This window comes from Mytilus californianus, unplaced genomic scaffold, assembly GCF_021869535.1.
Source record: "Mytilus californianus isolate M0D057914Y unplaced genomic scaffold, xbMytCali1.0.p SCAF_5, whole genome shotgun sequence".
NCBI classification, from domain to species: Eukaryota; Metazoa; Mollusca; class Bivalvia; order Mytilida; family Mytilidae; genus Mytilus; species Mytilus californianus.
In genome coordinates this window covers 122,095,669-122,108,874 of record NW_026262701.1, presented here as the reverse complement: position 1 = coordinate 122,108,874, position 13,206 = coordinate 122,095,669, and positions in this window count along the sequence as shown.

Here is a 13,206-nt window from a genome sequence, read left to right as displayed (position 1 = left end):
ATAAAGACATTCAGACATCCAGACAACATACATTCATACATAAATATAGAAATACAAACATACATCCATATAGACATACAAACATACAAACATACATACATACATACATAAATACATACAAAGATACATACCTACATCAACCAATCTATCCAGACATCCATCCAGACATCCATACATTCATACATCAATCCATCAAGACACGCATACATACATACACACACACATACATACATACATACATACATACATACATACATACATACATACATACATACATACATACATACATACATACAAGCATACATACATACATACATACATACATACATACATACATACATACATACAAACATACTTGCATACATATATAGATACTAACATCCATCAATCCTGCCAAAAATAAAGACAGTCAGACATCCAGACAACATACATTCATACATAAATATAGAAATACAAACATACATCCATATAGACATACAAACATACATACATACATACATACATAAATACATACAAAGATACATACCTACATCCATAAATCGATCCAGACATCCATCCAGGCATCCATACATTTATACATCAATCCATCAAGACACGCATACATACATACACACATACATACATACCTACATACGAACATATATACATACACACATAACATCCATACATTCATACAAACTGATATGCATTTTTAATCACATCAAATTAAATGTCCATACGTCACAATCACAACTTTGAAGGCATTTTATGAAAAAAAATATGTTCGAACAAATTGGTCTTAATCGACTGCAAATGATATAAAATGAAAAAAAAACTAAACTCTGAAAAAGGTCCAAAAAAAAGGGAAAAAAATTGGACTTAGAATTTTTTCCTTTGATTTGTAACCATTTTGACGCAAAATGTACCCAATTCCCGCCAAAATGTACCCAATTCCAGTAAAAAGTAACCAAGTCACGCTCATAAGTAGCCATTAGGTAGGTAATCACGCAGTTTGGGAAAATATGGCTACATTTTTATAACTTGCTCACAACCCTAACCCTAACCCTAACCCTAACCCTAACCCTAACCCTAACCCTAACCCTAACCCTAACCTAACCCTAACCCTAACCCTAACCCTAACCCTAACCCTAACCCTAACCCTAACCCTAACCCTAACCTAACCCTAACCCTAACCCTAACCCTAACCCTAACCCTAACCCTAACACTAACCCTTACCCTAACCCTAACCCTAACCCTAACCCTAACCCTAACCCTAACCCTAACCCTAAACCCTAACCCTAACCCTAACCCTAACCCTAACCCTAAACCCTAACCCTAACCCTAACCCTAACCCTAACCCTAACCCTAACCCAAACCCTAACCCTAACCCTAACCCTAACCCTAACCCTAACCCTAACCCTATCCCTAACCCTAACCTCAACTTGGATTTTCATCAAACCATGCAGCTATATTAGTAATATATTGATCTTACTGAATCACAGGTCATTATGTAGTTTGGTGTGTTGCTAACAAATTTCTAGGTAAAAAAAGATTGAATTTGCAGTTCGGACTATATTCAGATAGTACACTTTAATTTTTTTTATAACTTTTTCAAATCAACTAGGATTTTCATCAAACTATACAGCTATCTTAGTTATATATATTGATCTTACTGAATCATAGGTCATTATGTAGTTTGGTGTATTGCTGTCAAATTTAAGGATTAAATTAATCTAGGTCCAAAAAGCTTGAATTTGCAGTTCCGACTATATTCAGATAGTACATTGGTCTTACTGAATCACAGGTCATTATGTAGTTTGGTGTGTTGCTTACAAATTTCTAGGTAAAAAAATGATTGAATGTGCAGTTCGGACTATACTCAGATAGTACACTTTAATTTTTTTTATAACTTCTTCAAATCAACTAGGATTTTCATCAAACTATACAGCTATCTTAGTAATATATTGATCTTACTAAATCATAGGTCATTATGTAGTTTGGTGTATTGCTGTCAAATTTAAGGATTAAATTAATCTAGGTCCAAAAAGCTTGAATTTGCAGTTCCGACTATATTCAGATAGTACATTGGTCTTACTGAATCACAGGTCATTATGTAGTTTGGTGTGTTGCTTACAAATTTCTAGGTAAAAAATGATTTAATTTGCAGTTCGGACTATACTCAGATAGTACACTTTAATTTTATTTATAACTTTTTCAAATCAACTTGGATTTTCATCAAACTATACAGCTATCTTGGTAACATATTGATCTTACTGAATCAAAGTTCATTATGTAGTTTGGTGTATTGCTGTCAAATTTAATCTAGGTCAAAAAAGCTAGGATTTGCAATTTAGGACAAAATTCAGCATTTCAGATAGTACACTTTAATTTTTTTTATAACTTTTTCAAATCAACTTGGATTTTCATCAAACTATGCAGCTATATTAGTTATATATTGATCTTACTGAATCACAGGTCATTATGTAGTTTGGTGTGTTGCTTACAAATTTCTAGGTAAAAAAAGATTGAATTTGCAGTACGGACTTTATTCAGATAGTACACTTTAATTTTTTTTATAACTTTTTCAAATCAACTAGGATTTTCATCAAACTATACAGCTATCTTAGTTATATATATTGATCTTACTGAATCATAGGTCATTTTGTAGTTTGGTGTATTGCTGTCAAATTTAAGGATTAAATTAATCTAGGTCCAAAAAGCTTGAATTTGCAGTTCCGACTATATTCAGATAGTACATTGGTCTTACTGAATCACAGGTCATTATGTAGTTTGGTGTGTTGCTTACAAATTTCTAGGTAAAAAAAGATTGAATGTGCAGTTCGGACTATACTCAGATAGTACACTTTAATTTTTTTTATAACTTTTTTCAAATCAACTAGGATTTTCATCAAACTATACAGCTATCTTAGTAATATATTGATCTTACTAAATCATAGGTCATTATGTAGTTTGGTGTATTGCTGTCAAATTTAAGGATTAAATTAATCTAGGTCCAAAAAGCTTGAATTTGCAGTTCCGACTATATTCAGATAGTACATTGATCTTACTGAATCACAGGTCATTATGTAGTTTGGTGTGTTGCTTACAAATTTCTAGGTAAAAAAAGATTGAATTTGCAGTTCGGACTATACTCTGATAGTACACTTTAATTTTTTTTATAACTTTTTCAAATCAACTTGGATTTTCATCAAACTATACAGCTATCTTGGTAACATACTGATCTTACTGAATCAAAGTTCATTATGTAGTTTGGTGTATTGCTGTCAAATTTAATCTAGATCAAAAAAGCTAGGATTTGCAATTTAGGACAAAATTCAGCATTTCAGATAGTACACTTTAATTTTTTTTATAACTTTTTCAAATCAACTTGGATTTTCATCAAACTATGCAGCTATATTAGTTATATATTGATCTTACTGAATCACAGGTCATTATGTAGTTTGGTGTGTTGCTTACAAATTTCTAGGTAAAAAAAGATTGAATTTGCAGTTCGGACTTTATTCAGATAGTACACTTTAATTTTTTTTATAACTTTTTCAAATCAACTAGGATTTTCATCAAACTATACAGCTATCTTAGTTATATATATTGATCTTACTGAATCATAGGTCATTATGTAGTTTGGTGTATTGCTGTCAAATTTAAGGATTAAATTAATCTAGGTCCAAAAAGCTTGAATTTGCAGTTCCGACTATATTCAGATAGTACATTGGTCTTACTGAATCACAGGTCATTATGTAGTTTGGTGTGTTGCTTACAAATTTCTAGGTAAAAAAAGATTGAATGTGCATTTCGGACTATACTCAGATAGTACACTTTAATTTTTTTTATAACTTTTTTCAAATCAACTAGGACTTTCATCAAACTATACAGCTATCTTAGTAATATATTGATCTTACTAAATCATAGGTCATTATGTAGTTTGGTGTATTGCTGTCAAATTTAAGGATTAAATTAATCTAGGTCCAAAAAGCTTGAATTTGCAGTTCCGACTATATTCAGATAGTACATTGGTCTTACTGAATCACAGGTCATTATGTAGTTTGGTGTGTTGCTTACAAATTTCTAGGTAAAAAAAGATTGAATTTGCAGTTCGGACTATACTCAGATAGTACACTTTAATTTTTTTTATAACTTTTTCAAATCAACTTGGATTTTCATCAAACTATACAGCTATCTTGGTAACATATTGATCTTACTGAATCAAAGTTCATTATGTAGTTTGGTGTATTGCTGTCAAATTTAATCTAGGTCAAAAAAGCTAGGATTTGCAATTTAGGACAAAATTCAGCATTTCAGATAGTACACTTTAATTTTTTTTTATAACTTTTTCAAATCAACTTGGATTTTCATCAAACTATGCAGCTATATTAGTAATATATTGATCTTACTGAATCACAGGTAATTATGTAGTTTGGTGTGTTGCTAACAAATTTCTAGGTAAAAAAAGATTGAATTAGCAGTACGGACTATATTCAGATAGTACACTTTAATTTTTTTTATACCTTTTTCAAATCAACTAGGATTTTCATCAAACTATACAGCTATCTTAGTAATATATTGATCTTACTAAATCATAGGTCATTATGTAGTTTGGTGTATTAATGTCAAATTTAAGGATTAAATTAATCTAGGTCCAAAAAGCTTGAATTTGCAGTTCCGACTATATTCAGATAGTACACTTTAAATCTTTTTATAACTTTTTCAAATCAACTTGGATTTTCATCAAACTATACAGCTATCTTGGTAACATATTGATCTTACTGAATCAAAGGTCATTATGTAGTTTGGTGTATTGCTGTCAAATTTAATCTAGGTCAAAAAAGCTAGGATTTGCAATTTTGGACAAAATTCAGCATTTCAGATAGTACACTTTAATTTTTTTTATAACTTTTGCAAATCAACTTGGATTTTCATCAAACTATGCAGCTATATTAGTAATATATTGATCTTACTGAATCACAGGTCATTATGTAGTTTGGTGTGTTGCTTACAAATTTCTAGGTAAAAAAAGATTGAATTTGCAGTACGGACTTTATTCAGATAGTACACTTTAATTTTTTTTATAACTTTTTCAAATCAACTAGGATTTTCATCAAACTATACAGCTATCTTAGTTATATATATTGATCTTACTGAATCATAGGTCATTTTGTAGTTTGGTGTATTGCTGTCAAATTTAAGGATTAAATTAATATAGGTCCAAAAAGCTTGAATTTGCAGTTCCGACTATATTCAGATAGTACACTTTAAATCTTTTTATAACTTTTTCAAATCAACTTGGATTTTTATCAAACTATACAGCTACCTTGGTAATATATTGATCTTACTGAATCAAAGGTCATTATGTAGTCTGGTGTATTGCTGTCAAACTTAATCTTTCAGCCTACCACACCAGCAGCATTACAGTTTCAGACTACCACAACAGCAGCATTACACTTTCAACCTACCACACCAGCAGCATTACACCTTCCTGAATTTGACCCAGTCTTGACAAGCTTCACACAAGATGACGTCAGGTCCCTGTTCCACTTCGATGTAGAGGAAGACAGTGCGTAAAAACGTTTTATTTTTATCTGTATAGTTATTTATGTTTAATAAAAACTGTGGTAAAAAAGAAATGTGATTGTTCATGTTGGTATAAGCCAATGCAGGTATGTCCGATTATTTGTATGACTGTTATGTGGGTGGCAATGGTATATATGTATGACAATTTGTTATGTATATATGCATGTAATCCTTCAATGTGTGTTAGCAACTGTAAATACAGTATGTGTGTATTTATGTATGTATGATTGTCTATTACCGCATGTTTGTTTATGAACGTATTAAACAACTTTATACCTAAGTAGTACACGGTGTTCTGTTCTTTATCTGCATTTACTTTGGGTCATCATGTTGACCAAAACAGTATTTCTGTCCACTACTCACATGTATCGCTTCATGTATTTCGTTGGAGTTCGTATTCCCCACACTTTACATTTCAGTGTTTTATGTTCGTACGTCTCTCTCTGGGTTTGTTTGTTTACCAGTCTTCTCGTTTACATATTGTCCTTTGGATAATGATTTCAATTTCCTTTCTGACATTGTTTGATATGTATTTAATACACATGAAGAGGGATATCCGAACACGGGAAAAACACAGAACTAGTACTTACACATGACAACAGGTTATTGGTTTATGGTCGCCATCATGAACTGATTGGCTATTGTAACAAAAGTCTGTCACAAATTATAAATGATATTCTTCCTAAATCCCAACTAACCCTAATTATTACCAGACTGAACACAGAAATAACACGAGGGGTGCCGTATACGATGCAGGAAATGTTTACCCTTATGGAGCACTTGATTTCACTGTCGGTTTTCAGTGTAGTTCATGTTCTTTCGTATTTAATAATATTGTTCTAAATTTCCTTTGTTTACTCCTAGGTTTTGATTATCTCATACCATAATATATTTCGATAAAGACGGGCGTAGAAAAATAAGATTTTATATGATTGCCGATGAAAACTCTCCATCTAACACCAAGTAGCAACTTGACAGTCAGAATATTCCCATCTGAATTGATGCATTTCAGTCTGATTATATATATATTTTTTAATTATCCATTTCATTGGATTAGATCAAACAAATTGTCATCTTATAATCATCCCATGGTGAAACAGTGGCTCATATTGTAGGAAATTAAATTGTTTTAGGAAGCCAATGATGAAGCTTACCTTGTAGGATTGTTTACAGACAGTGAATTGTGAGCAATTAACGCCAAAAGAACGACCATTACGTCCACGGATATCCAGCTGGCCATAAACATTTGAACATTGTTACGTTCAACATTTCTTTTTAAACATATGTTTTTGTACAATCATGAATTAAGACAATCATGATGCCTGTCTGTTTGACAGTGTGACATTTTAACTTTTATTTCTCTTATTCTTTGTGTGCATTATTTATTTTATACATTATTTATATACGTTGTGACAATACATATTTACCAACTTATTTCATTTCACATTTCATGTATATAGTTCCAAAAAGGCATCTGACATGCATGTTGTAATTCATGAATAAAGGTAGTCTGTTGTCCTCTTTCTTTTATTAGCATGCATTAATTTCCTACAATATGAGTCACTGTTTCACCATGGGATGATTATAAGATGACAATTTGTTTGATCTAATTCAATGAAATGGATAATTAAAAAAAAAAATATATAATCAGACTGAAATGCATCAATTCAGATGGGAATATTCTGACTGTCAAGTTGCTACTTGGTGTTAGATGGAGAGTTTTCATCGGCAATCATATAAAATCTTATTTTTCTACGCCCGTCTTTATCGAAATATATTATGGTATGAGATTATCAAAACCTTAGAGTAAACAAAGGAAATTTAGAACAATATTATTAAATACGAAAGAACAGGAACAACACTGAAAACCGACAGTGAAATCAAGTGCTCCATAAGGGTAAACATTTCCTGCATCGTATACGGCACCCCTCGTGTTATTTCTGTGTTCAGTCTGGTAATGATTAGGGTTAGTTGGGACTTAGGAAGAATATCATTTATAATTTGTGACAGACTTTTGTTACAATAGCCAATCAGTTCATGATGGCGACCATAAACCAATAACCTGTTGTCATGTGTAAGTACTAGTTCTGTGTTTTTCCCGTGTTCGGATATCCCTCTTCATGTGTATTAAATACATATCAAACAATGTCAGAAAGGAAATTGAAATCATTATCCAAAGGACAATATGTAAACGAGAAGACTGGTAAACAAACAAACCCAGAGAGAGACGTACGAACATAAAACACTGAAATGTAAAGTGTGGGGAATACGAACTCCAACGAAATACATGAAGCGATACATGTGAGTAGTGGACAGAAATACTGTTTTGGTCAACATGATGACCCAAAATAAATGCAGATAAAGAACAGAACACCGTGTACTACTTAGGTATAAAGTTGTTTAATACGTTCATAAACAAACATGCAGTAATAGACAATCATACATACATAAATACACACATACTGTATTTACAGTTGCTAACACACACTGAAGGATTACATGCATATATACATAACAAATTGTCATACATACATACCATTGCCACCCACATAACAGTCATACAAATAATCGGACATACCTGCATTGGCTTATACCAACATGAACAATCACATTTCTTTTTTACCACAGTTTTTATTAAACATAAATAACTATACAGATAAAAATAAAACGTTTTTACGCACTGTCTTCCTCTACATCGAAGTGGAACAGGGACCTGACGTCATCTTGTGTGAAGCTTGTCAAGACTGGGTCAAATTCAGGAAGGTGTAATGCTGCTGGTGTGGTAGGTTGAAAGTGTAATGCTGCTGTTGTGGTAGGCTGAAACTGTAATGCTGCTGGTGTGGTAGGCTGAAAGATTAAGTTTGACAGCAATACACCAGACTACATAATGACCTTTGATTCAGTAAGATCAATATATTACCAAGGTAGCTGTATAGTTTGATAAAAATCCAAGTTGATTTGAAAAAGTTATAAAAAGATTTAAAGTGTACTATCTGAATATAGTCGGAACTGCAAATTCAAGCTTTTTGGACCTATATTAATTTAATCCTTAAATTTGACAGCAATACACCAAACTACATAATGACCTATGATTTAGTAAGATCAATATGTTACTAAGATAGCTGTATAGTTTGATGAAAATCCTAGTTGATTTGAAAAAGTTATAAAAAAAATTAAAGTGTACTATCTGAATAAAGTCCGAACTGCAAATTCAATCTTTTTTTACCTAGAAATTTGTAAGCAACACACCAAACTACATAATGACCTGTGATTCAGTAAGATCAATATATTACACTACCAACAATTTGCCTAACGTTTACATGTACATTAAATGCCGCTATATAAACAGTACTTTTAGGAAACATCACTTCTCAGTAAATTAAATGCCGTTATATAAACAGTACTTTTAGGAAACATCACTAATCAGTAAATTAAATGCCGTTATATAAACAGTACTTTTAGGAAACATCACTAATCAGTACATTAAATCCCGCTATATAAACAGTACTTTTAGGAAACATCACTAATCAGTACATTTCTTACCCATGTATTTTCAGTACATTAATTTATATATCATTTTTAGTAATGTTGAGAAAAAGTTGTTTTCAGTACTGAAAATTTCAGTCATTTTTCAGTACTGTAAATTTCAGTCATTTTTCAGTACTGAATATTTCAGTCATTTTTCAGTACTGTAAATTTCAGTCATATGTCAGTACTGAATATTTCAGTAATTTTTCAGTACTGTAAATTTCAGTCATTTTTCAGTACTGTAAATTTCAGTCATTTTTCAGTACTGAATATTTCAGTCATTTTTCAGTACTGCATTTTCCCGTCATTTTTTCAGAACTGCAAAAGTCAGTCATTTTCAAGAACTGATAGTTTCAGTACTTTAATATAGTTAATAAGATATAAATCGAAAGCATAAGGATGATTATGCAAATATGTTCATTGTGAGAGTTTGTCAGAAGGGAAGACATTCCTATCTATGACATCAAAATGGAAGATCAATAAAAGGTAACACAATCTTTTTTAGACTTGAAACTATTTTATTTGTATAATTACTTACGTTAAGTGATAATGGACAACTTGCTTTTCATTTAGTAACTATATACAAAGAAACAAACTAAAAATGATTAAAGACATCATAGTGATCGCTAAATGATAGCAATCATAAAGTATGATAAAGCAAAGACCATAGAAGAGGGGCGAAATTAAGATACCAGAGAGACAATCAAAAGTATTCAGGTAAAACTCTATTTTGATTCGACATACTTGTCACCAACTGGGACTATTATACTATTAGTATAATAGTCCCAGTCACCAAGTAGATCTAAAAATAAACTGAGAACGCCTTAGCTAAAAAAGAAAAAGACAAACAGACAAATTGGAATTTTTAATCCGAAAGTATACATGCTTCCTTTATTTTTGTGACATTTTCGACATGTTGTCATTAAAAGAAGTTTCGTTGATGTGATTGTTATCAGTTACACAATACAAACCCTTCATCACTCTGTATGTCAAGATTTAGAATCCTGTAATTCAGTGTTTGTGTTATTGTATAAATATCATATTTTGTTTTTGTTTATACGTACATCAGGCCGTTAGTTTTTCTCGTTTAAATTGTTTTACATTTGTTATTTTGCGGCCTTAAAAGCTATCTATGCAGTATGGGTTTGCACTTCGAAAAGTCCATACAGTCACTTTTGATTATTATCTTCTACGTCATTTGGTCTCAAGTGTTGTCTCATTGGCAATCATACCGCATCTTCTTATTTTTACATTAGTACAAATTCCGTGTTATGATGTCACAGAGTTATCAGAATCGATAAAATACATGATGGAACATTTGTAAATGATTTGAACAGCCTTACCGGTAATAAATAATAACATTTCGAGGTATATTTTTGCCATGGTTGCTGTTTAAGCCCTGCATGTCAAGTGGTTCAGAGAATATTTTCTGAAAGTTAATTGTCTATCAGGTTTTCTGTAGGTTTCAACTTAATTCTCATCTAAATTATTTACAACAGAAAGAACAGATATTTTAGCGTGCATAGATCTGAATTCTTACAGGTTTACATGCTGGAATTCTTTCTTTAACTGACCAAACCTTTCTCTGGTATTACATGGCCTTGATAATATTTCATAGTTTTTTTGTGGCTTAAGACACAAATTTGTGTCTAATGTATAAATTATGAAAGTTAGTTAAATAGAAAAAAGTTTCAGAGTCAATGGACCATAACTGATGGGGCCGGCCAAATTATCTCCATGGAAGTACATGAGATGGGAGCTGCATACCACATATCATGGACATACCATTAGTGGTTCCACTTCAACTGACATTTCCTGTTTATAGCATACCTAAGTCTCAAATCTAATCTCTTGTCGAGGAGAGATAAAAACTGTTTTTTTCTGTAATGATGTGCAATAGAGTTATAATGAATAAACATAAATTAAACAAACAGACACAGTTTTTTGGAATTTTTTATGCATGTGTATATACAATATCTTTCTACATATAAATTACGAATTATCAAAATCACCTTTGAGCATTACTCAAATCAGGTTAGGGCTATTACAGAAAAAAAAATATGGGTGTTAGAATGCTTTAAATTATTTTTGTATGGGTTACAAAGTTCAAATTGTTTGCAAAGTTAAATGCAGTTGTGTTGGTGATGGCCATAGAAAAAAATAGGGAATGTGTTCATTGGACACAGATGATACCACTGTTTGCATATTATATAAAGGGACATGAGTATTGTGTATAAGTTTCATAAAATTTGGTTGAGATGACTTAAGTTGGAGAACAGAAACAAAAACATTTGTATAGAGGCATCACTCTACAAAAAAAAATTGGTACACTCCCAAAATTCAAACTTGATCAGTACTTTGTTGAATAAGCATTGTCTATAAGTTTTATAACATTTGGTTGTAGTAAACTTATGTTGGATTACAGAAACGAAAACAAAATCAGCATTTTTTCCAGTTGTAAAGGGACATAACTCTAGAACGATTAAAGTGACACCACCAAAATTCAAACTTGATCTGTGTGTTGTGTTAACTAGCGTTGTGTATAAGTGTCATAACATTTGGTTGAGGCAAACTAAAGTAAGATAACGGACAGTTTTGAACCAACTTTGGGACGTACAGACTTATATACAGACATACTGACGTACAGACAGACAAAGGTAAAATGTAATGCCCCCTCTGCTACAGCAGGGGCATATCGATGCCTTCTGACATCACCACTCTTCTCAACATCATAGAGTTAATATCTATAATTTCTCAATAAATCAAACAACTTTTTTATCCTACATATGTAATTTTACATGATTTAGCAATATGATTGGATGTACTTTAATTGCCTGTAAAATGATAAGATAAAGAGATAAAGCTTGTATCAGCAACATTATCATATCTTTTAAAAGTGCAGGATTAATCAGTCATGTCACAATGAGAGAGAACTTATCAAGAATATCTGGTAAGGCAATAAAGATTAGATAAAGGGCTGTGATTAATGCATCATAATTCATGCTTAACATATCACCAAGGAAAATTTAAATACTTAAATCATTTATGAATAAGCACTGGCTATTTAGGGAAAAAAATTCATAGGAATAAAGTGGAAATTTTGGCCTTTTGAATGGAGATACCCAATAAAGTCTAGCACAAATATAAATGTCCAGAATTTTCACATGGTATACAAAGAAAAAATTCCAATTTCAAATACTTAGGGTTGACCCCTGTATAGACAACTTTTGACTCATAAACCATAAATGTTATATTAAAACTGTCATATATATCACAATGGAAATTATACAAAGAATACAAAGAAAAAAGGCTTTCCATCATACTTTTTAATAAAATGTTGTATTGCAATAAAGTGATTAACCTGTTTTGAGCCCCTTTTTTGAGGGTCTAGAACAGGCTTTTTTTTATGGTCTTAAACATTGTTATAGTAAAAAAATTCTCATGTTCTGGTTCATAATAACTGAATATTTACACAGTGTCTACAGATATTCAACAACACCATCACACCATTATACCATTATACAAATCAATACAAAATAAGTTTTTGTTTTGCCTTTCAGATCATTGACTGCACTCACTGCTGATATTTTACAATATGGTTGTGTTCAAAACCAGATATCTTTACATATATTGATTTATTGTACATTAAAATTTTCACGAAATTTCTTATGCAAATCTTGTAAAATGCCAAAATGCAAAAGGTTTGATATTGTTATTTTTAGTTTTAGAAATTAAATTTACCAGATACTCATGTACACTGATAAATAAACTTTAATAAGAAATATACTAAACAAGGAAGCAAATGGCTCAATCTATGAGATAGCAATGCTCAGTTAGTGGTACACTTTGGTATTTTTATCAAATTCTAATACAGTTATAGCTTTCATTTAGATTGTAATCAGTATAAATAGATTTTAAAAAAATCTCTGTATGCTTCTTAATTACATTTAAGACCTTACTTCCATGAGTACTATCAGTAAAATTGAACAAAATCATCTCCGTTTTCCTTCTTGAATTTAATATATTTCTTAACAATATCAAGAAACAATCATGCTAAGCAGAAAACAAGCTATTATATGAAGATAATCTAATTATTTAACTAGAGGCTCC